The 23,390-nt window shown below is 43.9% G+C and overlaps 1 protein-coding gene and 1 long non-coding RNA gene across 3 annotated transcripts in view; one reads left to right on the top strand and one right to left on the bottom strand.

Moving 5' to 3' along the window:
* kirrel3a (kirre like nephrin family adhesion molecule 3a) overlaps positions 1-23,390 on the bottom strand; it is a 144,403-nt gene that overhangs the window by 84,770 nt on the left and 36,243 nt on the right. The gene's annotated exons all lie outside the window — the stretch shown is intronic.
* LOC127966434 (uncharacterized) lies at positions 10,095-13,210 on the top strand. The gene is made up of 2 exons (XR_008155632.1): positions 10,095-10,128; positions 12,473-13,210. It is a non-coding gene; the product is annotated as an uncharacterized LOC127966434 (long non-coding RNA).

The following is a 23,390-nucleotide window of genomic DNA, read 5'->3' as shown; positions in this document are numbered from 1 at the left end:
GGGAAAGGTCCTCGAGTCGGGATTCAACTCAGGACTCCTGTAGTGCAACTGTGCTGTATGTCAGCATGCTACCCACAAAGCTATTGGCACCGAAAGAATATCATGCTTGATTTTGCAACAAATATATGAAGTCTTGGTGAGCGTAAGTTACTTCTTTCAAAAACATTTGAATAGTAGTGTACCCATGCAATTATTCAGTAATAATGGTTGAATATATATATTTGAATATATATATATATAACTGTTTAACAGCCCAAGAATCAGCCCAAGGGAGGAAATTGTTTTGTATAAAAAAAGGGAACTGATCCTATTTAGTAAGTGCATGCTTTCTAATTAGCATTAAAATAAAGGGAGTATTATATCATACTATAATCTTTTGGCCATAAACTAACACAATGGGCCCTATTTTAACGATCTGAAACGCAAGTGTCAAAGTGCGAAGCGCAAGTAAGTTTGTGGGCGGGTCTCGGCGCTGTTGCTATTTTCCCGGCGGGATAAATGGCTCTTGCGCCCGGCGCAAATCTAAAGTGGGTTGGTCTGAAGTAGCTTCATTATTCATAGGTGTGGTTTGGGCGTAACGTGAAATAAACCAATCAGAGCGTCATCCAACATTCCCTTTAAAAGCAGGTGCGCAAGTTCCATTATGGATTGCTATTATTATGGCGTATTTACCAGGCGCACGCCAGGAGCGGTTCACAGCCGAGGAGACTGATGTTCTTGTAAGAGCAGTGAAAGACAGAGAAGTTGTGTTGTATGGGGATGGGAGAATAATTAGCCTGAATAATTTGTAAGCTAGATTTATGCCTATTTTGTTCACATCTTCGTGGCACACCACAATGATTTCTGTCATCTCATGTGTTAATATTTTTTTAGTATAACAATTTATGATTTGCAAAAATAACTGTTGCATCTGTGTAGATTACATGAGCAAAGTGTATGCGCGTTGTGCACGCTATACATTATGGTCAAGCATGCGCCCTTAAAATAGCATAATGAACAACGCGCAACGCGCCACTGACTTTAGACTAGGTTTTTTCTGGTCAGTGGCGCAATTGTTTAATGGAAACGCAAAATAGCACCAGGGATTGTTTGCGCCGGAACACACCTCCTTTTTTGCGCTGAACCGCCCAGGGAGCGCAAGTTCATTCACTAGTTTAGCGACGTGCCTCTGTGAAGGGAAAAGCGCGCTTTGCGCGGGTGCAAAATAGGAATGACACATGCGTCGGTGTACAAAGTCAATTGCGCTGGGTGCAAGATAGGGCCCATTGTTTTTGTTTTTTCTTTACATTGAGAATGTGAAAAGTGTGTTTTAAACTTCCAAAAAAGTTCTGTCTGTCCCAGTATACCACTGCTCAGGTATTTTGAACTTCTTTTAGGCCTAAAAGAAGAATGAGAAAGTTGTTTACTGCCAGAAGATCAAGGCCTTTAAGTTGCATTTGATTTATAATTTGAAAATAATTATCCATACTCTGCCAGGGTTTTTTTTTTTTGACCAGATACTAGAAAAACAGTGTGTTTGGAGGAAGTTTTAACATGAGCTTGGCTCTGGCGGCTTAAATTAGTTTTGATGAACAAGTAATGGGCCTCTTCACTGTCCTCCAGAGTAATACTGAGCAAAGGAACCATGGGCTACTTCAGAGCTCTGCCTGTGATGATTCAACTGTTCTTCCAATACATCAAGGCCTACAGGTTGCATTTGTTTTATTATTCTCTTAGTTTTAAAGTTATTATCCAAACAATGCCATGCAGTTTTGTAGAAAAGTCATGTGTTTGGAGGACATTTTGGCAATATCTGTACATTCAGTTTACTGAAATGAAAAATTAGCATTTGTTGTGAATCAATTCATCTCATGTATTTTTAATTGTTCAAAATACTAGAGCAAAACCAAAGTGCCCTTCTTTGATATGTGTGCTTACTAGAGTCACGTACCCTAAATGGTGATTATCTCTGGTGCAAGAAACATCCTGAATAAACATAAAAGGTAATGGCAAATAAAATTACATTAATTCATGGCAAAAAATAATTACGGTAATATGTTCCAGCGATGAAAGAATTCTAAGCAACTGCTCGCTGTATCAACACAAACTAATGTACTGTTGAGAGCTTTTCTAACAAAGAGTGACCTTAACCTTGAGAGAGACATCTTTGGTTCACTTACTCGCAAGCATATACAAAAAGGTAAAAAAGGCTTCTGGCTGAAAGCTTCCAGAGTGCTCTTCCATTTTTCAGCGCAAACCTCAGGTGTGTTGCGGATGAGTAGAGTGGAGCTTTGTGTAGACAACAGTCGGCCTCGGCATCAATAACAAGCCTGTGTCCCTCTGGCCTGCCGTCAGCACCGTCTGCCCGGCCTCCTCCACCTCCTCCTCCTCCCCAGAGAGGGACGGAAACCCCCCAGCAGCTCTGTAACATCTGACAGCTTCATCAGAGCAGCTGCACACCTGTCAGGCCGCTGAGTTTGCACACTCGCCCCCTTTTCCCATTATCATAGAGCAGCGGCAACTCTAAACCACACACAAACACCTTAATGACCCAACACACACACATACACACAAACACACACACACCCTAATTACCTCACACACACATACTGCCTCGGTCTGGAGAAATTACTTATTGACTCCAACCTGAAGGTTATATGACGGCCTGTTGTTATGGGCGGGAGAGTTTGATACAGGGACGTGCTCTCGCACCCATGACAAGAAATTCAATACGCCTTTAATTTTATTATCTCCCATTTGCATAATGATTGCTCTGCAGTGTAATATTGCTCCAGCTGCGGAGTCTTTAAACACATAATTATTCGTTTATGTTGTTTTGGGGGGTCTCATACGAATGAGCTGAAAGTTGATCTTGTTACGGAGCTTGTTCTTGTGGAATTATGCAGATGTGTGAAGTTTCATCAGAAAAGTTTTCTTTGTGCAAAATGCGAACTATGCAAATAGCATTTTCATTCGGTTTTCCTCATGAATATGAAATGAGCAACATGCCTCACATGTCACAGTGATACCAAACTACTACCACACTTTCGAACTAACCAACTGCATAATATTATCCATTAATGCACTTGAGTGTAAAACAAGGTCTCAGGTATTAAAAAACCCAGTAAACACGACCTTGGTTCTGGCAGTTCAAATGAGTTTTGATGAACAGGTAATGGGCCTCTTCATTGGTCCTCCAGAGTGAAATGAGCAGAAGAATCAAGGAAGCCTTCACCTCTTTATCTCAGAGCTCTGCCTGTGATTATTCAGCTATTAAAGTCTGTGCAATTGTTGCCTGCCACGTTTGTTACAAATTTGTATTGAACCGTCCCTGTGGCATGAGCATGGAAGAGAGAAAACTAAATGGAGCATTCGCTGAGAGCAGGAGAGGTGTGCGTGGAATATGGGTTTAATCTTCAGGATCTAGTAAATAAAGGGTAATTGACTTGTAAATGCATGCGCTTGTGTTCCGCATCTGATCTTTGCTGTGTGTCACAGAGGCACATAGCTATGGAGGGTGGTGTAGCTGAGGGGTTAAAGGGACGGTTCACTCAAAACAGAAGATTTTGTCAGCATTAACTCACCCTCTTGTGATTCCAAACCTATAAAACAGGTTAATCTATGAGCAAATTAAATCATTTTAATGAAACCTGAAAGGTCTCTGTCCCTTCTCTGAAAGTTCCGGCATCAAATAGGTGTCATAAAATAAATCCATATGAATCAAGCGGTCACAGGAACTATCCGAGCCATTCATGCCAGACTGGGGAAAAAGGTATTAAGGTAATATGATATTTTAGAAAAAAACTGCACGAATAAGTTAAAGTTCAGCGTTTTTTTATTTAGCCTTCATACAGACAATAAATGTGAAATCACTGTCTAATAACTGTCTCAGACTCACCTAATTAATATTAATATCTTTAACTTCAAACTATAGGCTAATATACACTACCAGTCAAAAGTTTTTGAACAGTAAGATTTTTTATGTTTTTAAAAAAATATCTTCTGCTAACATTTTGAAATATTTTTACTATAAAAAAAAAATGTAGAAGAAATGTAATTTATTTCTGTGATTTCAAAGCTTAATTTTTATCATCATTACTCCAGTTACATGATCCTTTAGAAATCATTCTTATATTCTGATTTGCTGCTCAAAAAATAATTTATTATTATGTTGAAAACAGCGGAGTAGAATTTTTTCAGGTTTCTTTGATGAATAGAGATTTCAGAAGCACAGGATTTATCTCAAATAGAAACTGGTATGATGGTATAATCTGTTTGATTTTTTTTTTATTTTTTTTTACTTTATACATGTTTTGTGTATTACTTTATTGTATTAGCAATTCATCGCAAAATAAAAATTTCATACCGTCAAAGTAATAGTCTTAAAAAGCATGGTGGGAAATAGAAATCCCCAATCCAGTTCCAGGCTTGAATGGAAATGTCTTTGAGCTGAAGTACTTTAAATTAAACAAAAAGTCATGTTCATTTGCATCAATTAAACCAATCTGTTACACAAGTGACAATACAAAGTTAATTAACTAGTTCAGATCAAGTAACAAACTTTAAAATAAATTACAAACTTTCTTGGATTTTAGTGGATATAAATGATCCTTTATGCAAAAGTTACACATTTCTTCGGCTTTATATAGCCTGGACATGAATCGGCACACACAAGCATGCATTAAATGCTGTCAATAGCTCAACAATAACATGTTGCTTTGCATAAAAGAAACCCATTAAGTAGGAAAGTAAAGTCTAAAACCAAGATGCAATAGCTGGCTGTTCCATAAGCAACCCAGCATGATCCCAAAGACGACATGAATATTTTTCAGTTTCACTCCTTCCTTCATTTCCACTGTCACCACTTTTCTTAAACAACATCCAATTACGCCCCCACACAACACTTCATCCACGAAAATCCATCTGGCAAACCAACACATGTGCTTTGGTTTCAGATTCGATAATGAACATTCAGTTGGGTTTCTTCAACTAGCCCAGATATATTGATCTTTGATCACAAAAATAAATTATATTTTACAATATATTCAAATAAAAAGTTTTTTTTTAAATAGTACAAATATTTTACAGTATTATGCTGTATTTTGGATCAAATAAATGCAGAAGAGAAATGTAAAAAAAAGTGTTATACAAGGCTTTTCATGGCTTTTTGCACATCCCTTTCATCATGCGTTTAATACGGTCATTCCATTTTATCACACATAACTTAACTTAATTTCTGAACTTATTTGAACTGTTTTCCTTGTATATATGGATTACTTTGGTTTTTACTGACATTTGGGGAATATTTCATATCAACAGCGCCTTTAGAAATATATTTAATGAGAAAAACACTGATGTGTTCAATAATTATTTTACCCACTGTATGGATATACAGTATATTAGGGCTTTCAAAATGAACGGCACTAATTTTATTAACTCATAATTAATGCAGCATGCATTTTGCTACAGTACATTCTTTATTATTAAACAAAGTAATTAGAACAACATCAGTTAACAATAATCATCACATTCTTAGGAAATAGTGGGTTTACAGCGAATTATCAGAAGAACTTCGGTAAGCTTTGGCTGAAAACCTAAAGGTGCACTAGGTATACATCACATATTAGCACAAAAACTTGATAATTTGAGCACCCAGTTGAAAATTTACTCATAACTTATCAATTGTACTTACAGGTTGTGGTTCGGAGAGCTTGTTAGTCCAAATTGAAGGGTTAGTTCACCCAATAATCAAAATTATGTAATTAATAACTCACCCTCACCCTCTCACCCTCACCCTCAACACGTGAGATCTTGGTTTATTTTCAGAACACAGTTTAAGATATTTTAGATTTAGTCCGAGAGCTCTCAGTCCCTCCATTGAAGCTGTGTGTACGGTATACTGTCCATGTCCAGAAAGGAAATAAAAACATCATCAAAGTAGTCCATGTGACATCAGAGGGTCAGTTAGAATTTTTTGAAGCATCGAAAATACATTTTGGTCCAAAAATAGCAAAAACTACCACTTTATTCAGCATTGTCTGAACGAATCACTCGATGTAACCACATCTTCTTGAACCAGTTTACCAAATCGAACTGAATCGTTTTAAATGGTTTGCGTCTCCAATGCGCATTAATCCACAAATGACTTAAGCTGTTAACTTTTTTAATGTGACTGACACTCCCTCTGAGTTAAAACAAACCAATATCCCGGAGTAATTCATGTACTCAAACAGTACACTGACTGAACTACTGTGAAGAGAGAACTGAAGATGAACACTGAGCCGAGCCAGATAATGAACAAAAGATTGACTCTGCATGTAAAATGGCATTGGTTATTGTCAGATAAAATACATTTAGTACTGTACAGTACTCTGAAAGCGCATTTGTTAGTATAAATCAGTGAAAAAAAAGAGGAGAAAATCCAAAATAGATAACACCAAATTTGCTGTTGTTGGCATAATTTATAGACAAAACAAACAAAAAAGAAACAGACAGACAAAAAAAGACCTTCACAGAAAAGATGACACAGAGAGAGAAAGAGGGAATGGAGGATGCTAAAGGCAGTTCAACATTGCAAACATGGATTCAAACCTCCAGCAAGTCAGCATGTAAAACGTGACCATGGAGCACAAAACCAGTCAATGAATGAATAAATAATATTTTATTAAATAAATAAAAGATAGAACAATATTTGGCTGTGATACAACTATTTGAAAATCTAGAATTTTAGGGAATTTTTTTATTTTTTTCCAAATATTGAGGAAGGGGTTTAAAGGGTCATGAAATGGCCTGTTTCAGCACTAGTTAGTTCTCACTACAATTTTAACATTTTTGGACTTGGTGCGGAGCAGAGGGTAAACAGACAACGCACACAACTTCAGGTTCAGACAGTTTCACTTCAATCCCATCGAGTTAAATGCATGTATACATATATAATGTATATATCTATCTAGCTATCTATCTATATTTATATATATATATATATATATATATATATATATATACCAATGAGCTGTTGCATATCTGATAACATTTTATGCTTATTCTACTGCGTTTATGTATGCTTTTGGACGCCTTGTGTCACGGAGCTGTAAAAACTGTAAAAACTTCACTAAGTGAATGAACTGTGTTTGTGCCAAACTCTTATTACAAAGCAAAAACAAATGCTTTCTCCTTCCTTCAATCCATGAAGGTTTCTCTCAGTTAATGTCACAGTCTCACAGTCTGAAGCATCTGTCATAGCAAATCAACACATGCTGTTGTGAATAATTAAGTGAAGCGTCTTCTCATAGGATAAGAACAAGCAGTCTCATGAATAATTTAATAGATTCCAACAAATTGTGACATCAACACGATGTTTATTTTAAGCCGGAAGATGAAAATAGCACAAAAAAGTTTACAATTAATGAGTTTTCTGAAACAGTTAAAATTATTATTAGACAGGTACAAGTAAGACTGTTTAACTGGGTGACAGCAAAGGAATTTGCTAGTGTGATAAAAAGAAAAATAGGCATTCAATTATTTGAATTAATGAGTAATTACATTACAACAACATAAATTTAATTAGCACTAAGCCTAACAATTGATTATAAAAAATTTTGCTCTTACAGGAAGGGTCTTATCTTCCTAATGTTGTATAAGGTAAATCTGCAGGACCGGGTCGTTGTAGCAATATGGTCTGTGAAGCGTAACTGATAATCCATCACAACTCCTAGTTTTCTGGCTGTCCTGGAAGGAGTTATAGTTGATGAACCCAGCTGTATAGAGAAGTTGTGATGAAATGATGGGTTAGCTGGAACCACCAGCAGTTCTGTCTTAGTAAGGTTGAGCTGAAGGTGATGGTCATTCATTCGGCTAGAAATTACACTCAGACAAGCTGAAATGCAACCATCTACCATCCAACTACCATCGGGTCATCTGGTTGGAATGAGAAGTAGAGTTGAGTGTCATCAGCGTAGCAGTGATAGGCAAAGCCATGCTTCTGAATGACAGTTCCTAATGTAGATGGAGAAGAGAAGTGCTCCTAGTACTGAGCCTTGAGGAACCCCAGTAGCAAGTTGTTGTGACTTAGAAACTTTACCCCTCCAAGACACCCTGAAGGATCTATCAGAGAGGTAGGACTTAAACCACAGGAGTGCGGTTCCAGAGATGCCAATTTTTCTGAGGGTGGACAGGAGAATCTGGTGATTAACAGTGTCAAAAGCAGCAGACAGGTCCAGCAAGATGAGTAGTGAGGATTTTGAAGCTGCTCTTGGCAGTCGCAGGGCTTCAGTAACCGAGAGCAGGGCAGTCTCAGTTGAGTGGCCACTTTTGAAGCCAGATTGGTTGTTGTCCAGGAGGTTGTTCTGTACAAGAAACATAGAGAGTTGGTTGAACATAGCTCACTCAGGTGTCTTTGCAATGAATGGAAGAAGGGATATTGGTCTGTAGTTTTCTAGAAGTGCTTGATTTAGAGATGGTTTCTTAAACAGTGGGCTTACCCGGGCCTGCTTAAATGCTGAGGGAAATATTCCAGAGTGAAGAGAGGAGTTGATAATTTGAGTAAGTGAAGGTTTGACTTAGAGAATGATTGGACAGGATTAGTTTGGAAACATTTGTCTCTGAGAGTGGAGAGAAGGAGGAGAGAGAGTGTGCCTTAGTTGTTGTGAAGTTATCCTCAGTCTGCGGTGTGGAGAATTGGTCACCGATGTTTCTTGTCTTATTTGTGAAGAAAACTGCCAAGTCGTCAGCTGTAAGAGTGGATGGAGGAGGAGGTGGAAGCAGATTAAGAAGAGAAGAGAAAGTTTTGAAGAGTGTGCGAGCATCACAACAGTTGTTACAAGCTATTTGTGCATAGATAAGATCCCTAAAGTTGCAAAATCTAAAATCCCAAAGAGATATTCTTTATAAAAGTTAAGAGTCATCCACACCCCTTGCCTCATCCACACCCTTTGCCTCGTCCACGTCCCAGAACACAAATATTCAAATGTGTGCTCTGCAGTTAAACACAGACTATCTTACAAGCACTCATACGTACTTATTTAACTCTTTAATATGTTCTTCTAATTGTATTGTCTTCAATCGCTGGAGCATTTTAATGTCCAAGGCTTTAAAACACATGCAAATAAAGAAGTTTAATGAGGACACTGCAGTGAGCTCGCAATCTGAAAAACCCGACGTGAGGCTTTCAGTTACACAAAAACACCTGAATTGTGGTCTTGATGTGATCTAATGGGTGGATTGTAAACAATAGCTGATATATTTTAAGTTCAACGGCTTTAAAACATGTGCAAATGATGTAGTTCTGTGAGCATGTACTGAGTGCTCTCGCTGATTGGAGCAGTCACAAATCTGTCATGTTTCACACTGCTCTGGACATCAGACAGTAAATATTATCTTGTCCTGACCTGGTAATGATCAGATATGTTGGTTTAGCTTGTCGGTGTGAATGAAATGTATGTGTTTATTTGTGTTTTTAACTGATTTTAAAATGAAACCAAGTTTGAAGACTTATTCGGCTCCTCCCTCTAGTGGAGTGGAATTGCTCCTACAGAGGTCGCATTTTCTGTCAACCAATGTAAGTCTATGGACATATTTTATTTTAAATAATTAATTATAGGAAAGCTAAGTCTGATCAGTCTGAAAAGATATAGCACACTACTAGACATCAGGGCCTAGGTCTCTGCCGAGTTTGGGGCTTGTGGCATTAAAGCCCTAGGACAAGTTAGAGTTGGAAAATTTGGTCTCAGAAAAATAATAAGTAGTTGTTTAAATAGCAATATGTTGGCTTCATCAAACCAACATAATAAATGTACATACAGCATGTTCAGAAGAAGTGAGCTGCCCTGCCATGTGAAAATGTAAACAGGCTTGTGTACGTAAATTGCTCAGTGCAAAGAAAGAAGTAATGGAAACCTGGTATTTCTATGTTCTTTTTTCATGTGTCTATAATAGACATTAACAAATTCTTTGAGAAACATCTATGACCTTTGAAACATATCTAGTGTTCATGCTCTATGTTGACTATGGTATCACTAATAATAAACATACATTTGCATAAATAATCCATGTTTGTCCAGGTCCATGTTGATTGGAGTATTACAAACTTATACATGGTACATTGGTACATTTAATATTTCACTAGTTCACGCTTACATATAATTAGCTGAGGTATGGTATGCGTATTTGGCGTGCTGTCCGGGGAAGGGCTCCGAGCTCGGGAATTGCCCGAAGCTAGAGTACCCCCCCTTCCCCGTATATTGTAAAGTGAACTTGGAGTGAGGAGATGGGGTGGAGGAGGGATGCTGATAAACCGTCAATGGATAGAGGTAAGTCAGCGATATTTATACTGTGGGATTGATTACTTGATTGTGGTCCACCTGTGATGATTAGGCTAAGTATCTGACGCGCTCCTCCCGAATCTTCATAGATAATTACATTTCACTAGTTCACGCTTACATATAATTAGCTGAGGTATGGTATGCGTATTTGGCGTGCTGTCCGGGGAAGGGCTCCGAGCTCGGGAATTGCCCGAAGCTAGAGTACCCCCCAAAAAGGCAAATGTACAGGAGGACAGCCGCCAGTTTAAAGAATGCCCCCCAAAAAGCAGAGTACTGGCGGGGGCTGATTTGGTTTTTGAGAAGTTATCTCGTTGGCAGGCTGGAAGGGCCTACGTACTCCGGAGGGAGCGACTTGGGCGTTGAGAGAGTAGGCCCTACCAGCTGCAGCTAGTGAACTACGTGGTTGTTGGCGCCCGGTCGGTAGGGCTCGGGCCGATGCTCAACTGGAGTTTTTTGGCGTTGGATCGGTGAGCCCTGCCGGCCGATGAGGAGGAGCGGCGTGGTTGTGGTGCCCGACCGGGAGGACCCGAGTTGCCTCGACCGGAATAGGTCACGGTGTCGGCGTACGGGCCCTACTGGCTGATAGCCCCTGCTATTCAGTGGGTGAAGGGCCTAACGCTGACCGAGAGGGCCCATGAAGCCTCCGACAGGAGATTGAGACTCAGGATGACGGACGTCTGGGTCCTCTCGGTTAGGCAGATAAAAAGCTTTTGGGCCAGCCGACAAGGAGGACTCTGGCAACATCCGAAGGGAGATCCCGACTCACGGCATCGGCTGGATGAGATTCACTTGCGGCTGGCAAGCATAGGCCCGTCCGGGAGACTCTCGCCAGACGTCTGAAGGGAGCGCACGCGACAGACGGGTAAGCCTCGGCGGACGGGGAGGGTTGGAAAGGAAAACCCGACTGGGAGGACTCTCGCAGCATCCGATGGGGCCTCAAACTCAGAACATCGAACGGGTAAGCCTCGCCAGACGGGGTTAAAAGATGTGAGAGTAGCTGAGGGTAGCTTTTTTTTTTTTTTTTTTTTTTTTTTTTTTTTTTTTTTTTTTTTGCAGGATTTGGCGAGAGGACGAGACTCGTGGCGTCGGACGGTTAAGCCTCGCCTACCGTCAAATGGAAAGGTAAGTTGTGTGGCCGAGAGACTGTTGCCGACGTTCGAAGGGAGCACACACATCGAACGGGTAAGCCTCGCCGACCGTAGGGTGGAAACGTAAAGCAAGTCTGACCAGGAGGCTCTCGCCAGCGTCCGAAGGGAGCACACGCATCGAACGGGTAAGCCTCGCTGACCATAGAAAAGGAAAAGGTAAGGTTGTCTAACCGGGAGGCTCTCGCCGGCGTCCGAAGGGAGCACGCGCATCGAACGGGTAAGCCTCTCCGGATGGCGGACAGAAAAGGTAACGATAGGTGGCCAGGAGGCTCTTGCCAGCGTCCGGCGGGGACAAACTGGGTGAGCCTCGCAGGCCGTAGGTTAGAAAAGGTAAGTTTGCGTGGTCGTTAGGCTGTCGTCGGCGTTTAAGGGAGTTTGCTACTCCTGGCAAGAGACGGTTTAGCCTTGGTGACCGTAGGGAGGAAAGAGAGTTATTGTGTGTTAGGTACTTGCAGCATTTAAGCAGCTTGCTTGTAGGTTAGTAACCTGAAACACACAGTAGGGTCGTGGTTGGCTGGCCAGGAGGCTGTCGCCGGCGTCCGATGGGAGCACTCACATCGGACGGGTAAGCCTCGCTGGCCAAGGGTGGAAAAGGTTAGGTTGTCTAGCCAGGAGGCTCGGACCGACGTCCGATAGGAGCTTAGCTCCAGGAATCGAACGGGTAAACCTCTCTGGCTGAAGGACGGAAAAGGTTGTCCGGCCGGGAGGCTCTTACCTTCGTCCGACAGGAGCTTAGCTCCCGGATAGAACGGTTAAGCCTCGCTGGCCAAAGGACGGAAAAGGTAAGGTTGTCTAGCCGGGAAGCTCTCACCTACGTTCAATGGGAGCCTTGACTTTGGGCGGGTAAACTTCTCCGTACGAAAGACAGAAATGGAAAAGCAGGTAGCCGGGGGCTTTCACCTACGTCCGAAGGGAGTGTGAGCTCCTGGCAACGAACGGGTAAGCCTTGTTGGCCGCAGAATGGAAAAGGTGAGGTTGTCTGGCCGGGTTAGGGTTAGGGTTAGGTTAGGGTTAGGGTTAGCTGAGGTATGGTATGCGTATTTGGCGTGCTGTCCGGGGAAGGGCTCCGAGCTCGGGAATTGCCCGAAGCTAGAGTACCCCCCAAAAAGGCAAATGTACAGGAGGACAGCCGCCAGTTTAAAGAATGCCCCCCAAAAAGCAGAGTACTGGCGGGGGCTGATTTGGTTTTTGAGAAGTTATCTCGTTGGCAGGCTGGAAGGGCCTACGTACTCCGGAGGGAGCGACTTGGGCGTTGAGAGAGTAGGCCCTACCAGCTGCAGCTAGTGAACTACGTGGTTGTTGGCGCCCGGTCGGTAGGGCTCGGGCCGATGCTCAACTGGAGTTTTTTGGCGTTGGATCGGTGAGCCCTGCCGGCCGATGAGGAGGAGCGGCGTGGTTGTGGTGCCCGACCGGGAGGACCCGAGTTGCCTCGACCGGAATAGGTCACGGTGTCGGCGTACGGGCCCTACTGGCTGATAGCCCCTGCTATTCAGTGGGTGAAGGGCCTAACGCTGACCGAGAGGGCCCATGAAGCCTCCGACAGGAGATTGAGACTCAGGATGACGGACGTCTGGGTCCTCTCGGTTAGGCAGATAAAAAGCTTTTGGGCCAGCCGACAAGGAGGACTCTGGCAACATCCGAAGGGAGATCCCGACTCACGGCATCGGCTGGATGAGATTCACTTGCGGCTGGCAAGCATAGGCCCGTCCGGGAGACTCTCGCCAGACGTCTGAAGGGAGCGCACGCGACAGACGGGTAAGCCTCGGCGGACGGGGAGGGTTGGAAAGGAAAACCCGACTGGGAGGACTCTCGCAGCATCCGATGGGGCCTCAAACTCAGAACATCGAACGGGTAAGCCTCGCCAGAGGGGGTTAAAAGATGTGAGAGTAGCTGAGGGTAGCTTTTTTTTTTTTTTTTTTTTTTTTTTTTTTTTTTTTTTTTTTTTTTGCAGGATTTGGCGAGAGGACGAGACTCGTGGCGTCGGACGGTTAAGCCTCGCCTACCGTCAAATGGAAAGGTAAGTTGTGTGGCCGAGAGACTGTTGCCGACGTTCGAAGGGAGCACACACATCGAACGGGTAAGCCTCGCCGACCGTAGGGTGGAAACGTAAAGCAAGTCTGACCAGGAGGCTCTCGCCAGCGTCCGAAGGGAGCACACGCATCGAACGGGTAAGCCTTGCTGACCATAGAAAAGGAAAAGGTAAGGTTGTCTAACCGGGAGGCTCTCGCCGGCGTCCGAAGGGAGCACGCGCATCGAACGGGTAAGCCTCTCCGGATGGCGGACAGAAAAGGTAACGATAGGTGGCCAGGAGGCTCTTGCCAGCGTCCGGCGGGGACAAACTGGGTGAGCCTCGCAGGCCGTAGGTTAGAAAAGGTAAGTTTGCGTGGTCGTTAGGCTGTCGTCGGCGTTTAAGGGAGTTTGCTACTCCTGGCAAGAGACGGTTTAGCCTTGGTGACCGTAGGGAGGAAAGAGAGTTATTGTGTGTTAGGTACTTGCAGCATTTAAGCAGCTTGCTTGTAGGTTAGTAACCTGAAACACACAGTAGGGTCGTGGTTGGCTGGCCAGGAGGCTGTCGCCGGCGTCCGATGGGAGCACTCACATCGGACGGGTAAGCCTCGCTGGCCAAGGGTGGAAAAGGTTAGGTTGTCTAGCCAGGAGGCTCGGACCGACGTCCGATAGGAGCTTAGCTCCAGGAATCGAACGGGTAAACCTCTCTGGCTGAAGGACGGAAAAGGTTGTCCGGCCGGGAGGCTCTTACCTTCGTCCGACAGGAGCTTAGCTCCCGGATAGAACGGTTAAGCCTCGCTGGCCAAAGGACGGAAAAGGTAAGGTTGTCTAGCCGGGAAGCTCTCACCTACGTTCAATGGGAGCCTTGACTTTGGGCGGGTAAACTTCTCCGTACGAAAGACAGAAATGGAAAAGCAGGTAGCCGGGGGCTTTCACCTACGTCCGAAGGGAGTGTGAGCTCCTGGCAACGAACGGGTAAGCCTTGTTGGCCGCAGAATGGAAAAGGTGAGGTTGTCTGGCCGGGAGGCTCTCGTCGGCATCCGAAGGGAGCTCGTGCTCCTGTCATCGAAGAGAGAAGCCTCGCTGGTCATAGGATAGAAAAGGTTTAGGTTATTTGGCCGGGAGTGTGCGGCTGGAGTCGGCGGTATAATAGGATTTTTTTTTTTTTTTTTTTTTTTTTTTTTTTTTTTTTTTTTATTTATTTATGGCCGATGAGGGTTTGGTGGGCTTTCTTAATGTGAAACTGATTTATTCTGATGTAGCTTTGGTATGCTTCTGAGGACCATCTTCCTAGAGTTTGGATTTGTTGGTTGGAGAGGCCTTTTTGTGCAGCTGAAGTTGCTGCCCCGATGCGGAATGAATGGGTGGAGAAATTGTTCGCTGGGATGCCTGATAATTGCAGGACGCATTTGAGGTGTTTTTGGAACCAGAAACGAGTGACTGGTTTTTTGGACTCGTCGGTGAATAGGGGTTCGTGTGGGGATTTTGCCTGGGAATTTCTAAGGTGTAAAAAAGCGAGGACAGATTGGTAAGGCTGGATTGGGGAGGGGAGATTGAAGATGTATATGAAATGGCCTTTGTTGGTTTGGTCTGTTTTGCTTTGTTTGATTAAATAAGCGATTGTTTCGTCATCTAGTATGGTTAGGTCTGACACGGTGGGGTTGATTTTAGGATTAAATTTGGAAGAGATCGTAAGCTCCGAGCACCTGAGAAAACCGAAAAAGGCAAGGATGAACATGGCGTCGAGCGTGCGGGCAATGCTGAGGGGTTGGTAATTTGTGCGGAGGGTGTGGATACATTTTGTGAGGATATCTAGCGTTATGGGTTTTCTGGTGTCTGGATGGGTGGGCTGGGATCGCTGGATCCCTTTGATTAGGAGGGAGGTTTGTGAATTATTTATTTCGGGTGAAGGAGCGCCGGTCATTAGTTTGTGAAAAAACTGGACTCCGCTCAGGTAGCTTTTAATAGATCCGACTTGGAGACCCTTGGTGCCGTTGAGGAACGAAATGAAAGAGGTGATGGAGAGTAGAGAAAAATCTGGGAAAGGGATGTTATAGGTGAGGTGAAATGACTTAAAGCACCTCCATGCAGTCACGTATGACTGGAGGGTTCTGGGAGAGACTGCTTGGAGAATATAGTCCAGTGATGCTTCGAGGAGTGGTTTTAGAGGGTGAGTTACGGAAATATTAATTCTGAATAGTGAGGAACCGGAGTGGGGAATTGGTCCGCCTCTGGAGCCAGCGTCCTGAATTTCTGAAACAGAAAACGAGACAGGGAGTCAGCGATTTGGTTTTCTGTACCTGGGACGTGCTTTGCGCTAATTATGAATTGGTCGCATGCTGCGATCCATATAAGGCGTCTAAGGAGAGGCATGAGGGCGGGGGAGTGAGAACGGCCTTTGTTTATGCACTGAACTACGGCTTCGTTGTCGCAGTGCACTAAAATGCTTTTAGTTGTCCATTCATTGCCCCACAGGAAGGCTGCTACTACGAGGGGATAGAGCTCGAAAAGAGCTGAGGACTGGGTCGAGTCCTGCATCTGGGGGGGCCATGTGGACGCGAACCAACGGCCTTGGTAGAAACCTCCGAAACCAATTGAGGGAGCCGCGTCTGTAAACAGCTGCAAGTCGATGGGAGACGAGATTAAATTGTTGTAAAAAAAAGAAAGCCCGTTCCATTGTCTAAGGAACAGGATCCATAATTTAAGTTCGTCGCGGCATGCATGGGTTAGGGGGATGAGGTCCTCGAGCGCGTGAACTGATGATGCGAGTGTTAGAAGGTGCGCGATGAATGGGCGTCCTTGTGGAATTATGCGCATGGCGAAATTTAAATGCCCGAGCAGGGAAAGAAGTTCGCGTTTAGAACAACAAGGGCTGTCGAGGAGGGTGGATGAGACGAGAATTATTCTATCAATCTTTTCCTTTGGCAGGGAGAGCTGAAATTTAGCTGAGTCGAGGTAGATGCCGAGGAACTCTATGGTTGTGGCAGGACCCATGGTTTTTTCCTGAGCGATGGGAATCCCGAGCTCGGAAAAGACTTTTTGGACGGTGAGGATATGGGCGGCTGGGATAGCCTTGGGCGATGAAATGACCAGGAAGTCATCTAAGAGATGGATAATATGTGGGATTGCGTAATTGTTGGAAAGGATCCAGCAAACGGCTTCTGATAGCATATCAAAAATTTTGGGGCTGCTTTTGCATCCGAAGGTTAACCGGACGGCGAAATAGTATTTCTCGAGCCATCGTATCCCGAACAGGTGCCAAAAATCCGGATGGATGGGCATCACTTTGAAAGCAGAAGTGATGTCTATTTTTGCTAACCAGGCTCCTCGGCCCGCGATTTTAATCAGTTCGACTGCCTGATCTATGTCTTGGTATTTGAGTGAAAATTCGTCGAGGGGTATCAAGCTATTGATGCTCGGGACTGTAGAATTATGCGGAGATGACAGGTCTACTATTAGGCGTTTCTTACCAGAAAATTTTCTCGTAGCCACTCCGATTGGGCTGACTCTGAACGTTTTGAAGGGGGGGGTATTGAAGGGCCCGATCATGAAGCCTGACTCGACTTCTTTTTTGATGAGGTTAGCTACTATATCGGGCTCTGCGAGGGCGGATTGGAGATTACGGCAGACGGTGTTTTGGGTAAGCTCGCAAACGACGCCCGGGTTAAAACCGTGTTTGAGACCAGACAGGAGATAATTAGTAAATTCTTTGTCGGGATGGTGTGCTAGTTCAATGGTCATGCGAAAAATATTCACAGGAGTCGATAGGTAATTTTTAGATTTTTTATTTACGGCTTTATGCACGGGGCAAACTATGCGTGCATGAGCACCGCCACAGAACTTGCAGGAGTGTAGATAGCGGCAATGCTGTCTGATGCATTTCCCGTTGTTGAAGGCGATACATTGCTGGGTGCTTTCTTCTCCTGGTTGGGCTAGGCGTGAGTTTGCTGCGGTAACTGATTTTGGGACATAGCTGGTGGATTTTGCCGGGGGAGTAAGAGAGTGTTGGGTTGCGTCCGGGTTTATTTGTGGGCAGGTTGTGGTGGAGTGAGCCACGGACCTGCAGATTGCGCACGAAATGCTCCTACAGCCTAGGAATACGCGACTGTGCAAGTCGGAGTCGATCGCTCCCCAGTAAGGGCACTGGTTCCACTGAGCTATTCGGATGGCACATTTAGCGGAAAAAAGCTTGTGGTAGGTGTAGAAGTGCCCCCCTCCGTAGGACAGCGCGAGTTCGGCTATTATAGACAAATAATCGTTTAGTTCGCGTCGCCTGTGGGGGAAGGCTGAGCAGATAATCTCGGTGTAGCGGTTGAATGCGATGGTGAATTCGGAGAGGGAGAGAAGTCGAGATGAAAGGGGATTTGGATTTTTTAGCGTGACTGAGAAGTCCCCGCAGTCTATTTGGCGGTTTGAATCGGATGTGGGCAGGAGAGAAAGGAGAGACGAGAGATCTACATCCGCACCTGCTAATATCTGTGCCCGAATGCTGTGGGTCACTTGGGGAGGTTCGAGGGCGACAGCGTTTGATGGGATGGGCATTGGTGTAGCAGTGAAGAGTGAATGGGGGGATTTCGCTTGGAGGAGGGTGGTGGCGACAACTGGGGGCGGAGCTGTGTTTGGCAGCGATTGCGGCCAAGCGCTTGCTTGAGCCGCGGGCCCGGAGTTTGAGGCCGCGGGTTGCGGGGCTGGGTTGGGCGGCCAGTATGGCCAGGCAGTTGCTTGGGCCGCGGGCCCGAAGCTGGGATGGGCTAAAGTCGAGGCTGTGTAAGGCGGCCAGTTCGGCCAAGCGTTAGCATGAGCGGCGGGCTCGGAGCTCGGCAGAGCGGGAGGCGGGGCATTGTGTGACAGCCAGTTCGACCAGGCGCTAGCTTGGACCGCGGGCGCGAAGCTGGAGGAAGCGGGAGGCGGCGCTGTATGTGGCGAACTGTTCGGCCAAGCGCTTGCCTGGGCTGCGGTGTTGGTATAGAAAGTTCCGTATGGAGGGGCTGCGATGGGTGGAGGAGGCGGCCAGGAGCCTCCTTGGGCTTCGGCGCCCTGAGCTGTTGGAATTGGAGCCGCGGAAGGAGGCTGAGCTCCGGGCGACATAGCGAGCGCCCTTGCGGTTGGAACCGGGGCGCGGCCTAGGCTTGCTGAAGGCCTCTTGCTACGGCTTGATAGCCGCTGCGAGCTAGGCCTAGCGGCGGAGGATGGTGGAGTGCTTTGAGGCGAATTCTGAGGTACTCCTTTCTTTTGCCGTTTCTTTGGTACGGGGGTAGACTGGGGAGAAATGTTATTATTTAGATTTTTTGTATACAAGTCATACAGTTCGGATTTGTTTAACTTGCTTGATGGTGTGATGTCGTTTTTGGACAGGGCCTGCCTCAGACTCGACACCGTCCATTTGTCGATTGGCGGAATCGTATGCCTGGCCGAGCGGTAGGAGGACGCAGGAGAGTCGGCCGCGGTTCTCGCCGGAGGCGGCGAAGGTAGGCCTAGGCGTCTTGGGAGGCGAGTAGCTGCTCGCGCCGTACCGCGCCCGCGGGTTGGAGCCTGGGGCTCGATTTGGTTGCCACGCCGGGAAGGGGTGGCTTTGGAGCCGGCTGGCTGCAGTGATGGGGCTGGGGAAGAGCTGGATGAGTCTTCTGACGAGGAATCTCGGTTTTGGGACATGGTGCATGCGGACCAAAATGCTGATAAACCGTCAATGGATAGAGGTAAGTCAGCGATATTTATACTGTGGGATTGATTACTTGATTGTGGTCCACCTGTGATGATTAGGCTAAGTATCTGATGCGCTCCTCCCGAATCTTCATAGATAATTACATTTAAATAGGTTCTCACTAAATAAATATACAAGACACTTAAATGCCGACATATATATGAGATACAAGGTTTTGGATGCCACTCAGAATGTCTTATCAGTCTGAAAAACCCTGGAAATCATTTGATATATGCAGGATTTTAAGGTCAGCTTGAACTGTGCAGGGGATTAGGCTGGATCCAACACATCCATTTTGGGTCAACAGTGCCAAAATCCTAATTAGCATCCTGTTGCTGCCAGCAGGACATTTGGACTGGGGATGAATCCAATGCTATTATTGAAGATGAAAAAAAAAACACCAACCTGCCAATGTTTGTTTTGTGCTTTTTGTTTGGGTGCACCTGCTTCGGCATTGTGGGCCGCCTGGAAAGCGTCAATTCACATGTTCAAATTCACACAAACATTGGCTCTAGAAGACTGCTCTCTTTTGGTCTCCATGTTGTGGAGGTGAAGGTGAACATAGGCAGATAGGTGACCAGCTCAAAGCAGCTGCTATCAGCCTGCAGCAGAGTCAAACGCGGACCCCCCGCCTGCCAAGCAGTCAAGAGCTCTCACCTCCCAGACAGCTGAATCCTGGCAGCCATGGCAAAGCTAGCATTACAACAGCAGCTGGGTCCATGAATGGTTGCAATTACAGCCATTAGGATGTTTAATTAACAGATTGCTGTCAGCCCAATCTAAAGAATTGCCCCCATCCGCCCCCGGCCCCTTCTGAAAGACCACAGACCCCGGCCATGGTCCAGTGGCTGGCTTTAATGCTTAAACACAAGATTCTGGTTGCATCAGATTGAATGTGCATTTGAGATTCAAATATTATGCTAAGCGATTCACACATGAAGAGAGTGCAAGACGCTCAATCTGACAACGCCTTCACTTAGGAATGATCAAATGTGCACATTTACCAGAGAAAATGACACATAGGCACCGGGGAGACAGTGAAACAGTTTTCTGTTTCTGATATACAAAATCAAAGGTAAAATTAATCAAATGCCTCATTAAGGAAAGGTGAATAGGGTAAAAAAAAACATATATCATCATCCTTCACCAGTTGATTGATTACACTGAGAATTGCAAACATGTTTGCAGTACAAGTTTTCTAAAATGTTATATTTAAATATGTAAATGAGGTATTATCTAAATATCCATGAAAATATTTTAAGACCTGATGTCTGAACATCGGATAAAGTCCAACTCCTTTGTAAAAATGTAAAAAATATTATAAAACTGGAATGTTTGGTGTAAGTGCTGCTAAAGTAGAGATGCAAATAGACAGTTTAATAATGAAAAAAAGAAAATAACACTTAAAGAAACTTTGCTGAAATGTTCTTTTTTCAGGAAGCAATATAATGGATTGAGGACCTGTATTGGAGTCTGAAGCAACAGTTAAAAGTTCAAAAAAACGTATTAATGATGGATTCGTTTATTAATAACATGCAGCTTTTCAGTTTACAAGGCATTATTTGATGGACTGGAGCAGTGTGGATCACTTGTGGATTGTTGTGGTGTTTTTATCAGCTGTTTGGACTCTCATTCTGACGGCACCCATTCACTACAGAGGATCCGTTCATGAACAAGTGATGCAATGCTAAATATCTCTCTATTCTAACTACAAACTAACTCATCTACATCTTGGTTGGCCTGAGGGTGACCTATTGCTTTAAAAGTATGTTTTTTTTTCTTCTTTACAATAGTCTAAAACAACATCTTAGAAAATCCAAATAACTCCAAAATCTCAAGACTGACCACTCCATTAAAAAACAGTGTATTAGCCGCCAATGTATTGCCTGAAAATAAAATAATAAAAAATGTTGAAAATTACCTTTCTGTTTAAGTCTGTTGTTCAGAGTTGTGCTTTCAGAAAGAACAATTCGCTGCATCTCTGAGCAAGTTCATTATTTTTTTTCAAGCCTGACTGTACAGGCAAGCTTCAGGATGTGTTCGCTGATGAACTAGAACCAAAGAGAAGTTCTGATTATCCCACCATTTCCCTTTTTACAGCTTCATTTATCCAGCGCACGCAGCCCCTGTGGACCAAAGCACTTAAAACGAAGACAATTATCATATTCTCATTTCCTTCCTTACATGCAGAACAAGAGACAGATCTGTGCTCTCAACGGGCAGTGTTCTCTTAAAATTCTGGTAAAAGATCCAGACTGGGACATAATAACAGAGGAAGAGGGAGAAAGAGTGAGAGAGTGCAAGAGAGCACGTTTCCCCAGCATGTGGCACTTGTCCATGGCTTATCAACCGAGCTATTTAATTGAATCTAGAATTCTAATTAGCATGCATCCACTGCGAGGCTGATCCATCAGAAGGGGGGAGGAAATGCTAACATGATTTCCCACAATGCTTCATTGCCAGACCCGCTGTGACCCCTGTTTACCCCTTTTGATAGTGACCTGCGTCTACGAGAGGTATTTAGAAGGACGAGAGATGAGTATGTACATTGTGTGTGTCTTGCTGGTTAATTACAACAAAAGTTATGTGTGTCAGTATTTGTATGCCATCCACTTTACCAGTTGCTGCTGACAGCGCTTAGTGGAAGCAAAGAAACCCAGTGGACTGATTCTTAATTGTGCCTATGAGACAAAAGGTGATCAAATGATGCACTTTGAAGATGCATAAACTATTAAATTCACCTATGTTTAAAAATTTCGCTATTTATTTTTTAGAAATAACAATCTTTTTTTGTATGCAAACATGTTAATTGCATATAAGGCAGTTTTTACATACATTTTTTAATTAATTATAAAATATATAATAATTTAGCACAGTGGTTGTCACTGTCACTTGTTATGGCACTTGTATAATTTATCTGCCTTGTCTAAGGTAAATATAAAGCTGTATAACATGTTGTTTACAAACTCTTTTCTTGATGTCTTTGTGGTTGAAACACTGATTGAGCAATTAAATGAGAAGATTCTCATAAATATTTATAACTAGTAGTAAAGTGGAAAGGATGTCTGTGCCCGTGTAAAATCTTACCGACCCCAAACTTTTTGAATGGCATATAAAATGAAATGGTCAACGGTAAATTAAATAGAAAAAATATATATATTAAAGGGGGGGTGAAATGCTAGTTTTCACTCAATATCCTGTTAATATTGAGTACCTTTAGAGTAATACTGCATCCTTCATAACTCCAAAAAGTCTTTAGTTTTATTATATTCATAAGAGAAAGATAGTCTGTACCGATTATTCCCGGAAAAACACGAGTGGCTGGAGGCGTGACGTGTGGGCGGAGCTAAAGAATCACGAGCGCAAGTAAGCTTTTGCGTTGAGAGCATTTGGAAGCTGTGACATTACCATGAGGAAAAAAAACATCCAAAACAAACCATGGCTAACAGTCAGATTCAGCGTATATTTATGATCCAGAGGCTGAAATTTAACAAAAGCAGCATCAGCAACGACGTTCTCTATGTGGTATGTACTGAAACTGTATATATTTGCTTAGCGGTTTTGAAAAAAAGACTAAGTTCCACTTTATGTTGTCTTTTTTTTTTTTTTTAAGCTGTACATGTGGAAAGTGCAGTTTGATGACAACATCGCATGTTGTTTACTTGATGTGCTTACGCGCCGATAGCTAAGTTAACAACACAGAGATATTTGAAGCAGTTTTACTCACCGCATGCGGTTCCAACACACGATCGTGACCCTTTTTCGTTGGGACTGCAACCAAAAACACACTTCTTTTGTGACAATTCGTACTCTCGCTCTGATCAGTGAATGTCTGTGCTCTGCTATACGGGAGCGCGCGCTCTTCCGGCAGACGCGCCCTCAGGACCCATATAAGGAAATTCGCTCCATCTAACGTCACACAGAGCCATACTCGAAAAAAACTTTCCGAAACTTGTGACAAACCTGAAGGAGTATTTTTGGAACAGAAATACTCCTTCAAACGTACAACTTAATTTTTGAAACGTTGTCCATGTTTAGCATGGGAATCCAACTCTTTTACAGTGTAAAAAACTCAGTATGCATGAAATAGCATTTCCCCCCCCCCCCTTTAAAAATTTATATTCCTTTCAGTAATCAATTTTTTGGCCTATATCTGTATTGTGTTACTCCCCAACTCTGTATACGCAGAAAAGCAGGGTTCTGGTGTCTATGTGCCCTTTGTGAACCGCATCCTGA

Source organism: Carassius gibelio, chromosome B10 (genome assembly GCF_023724105.1).
Source record: "Carassius gibelio isolate Cgi1373 ecotype wild population from Czech Republic chromosome B10, carGib1.2-hapl.c, whole genome shotgun sequence".
Taxonomy (NCBI): Eukaryota; Metazoa; Chordata; class Actinopteri; order Cypriniformes; family Cyprinidae; genus Carassius; species Carassius gibelio.
This window is presented reverse-complemented; position numbering and strand designations above follow the sequence as displayed.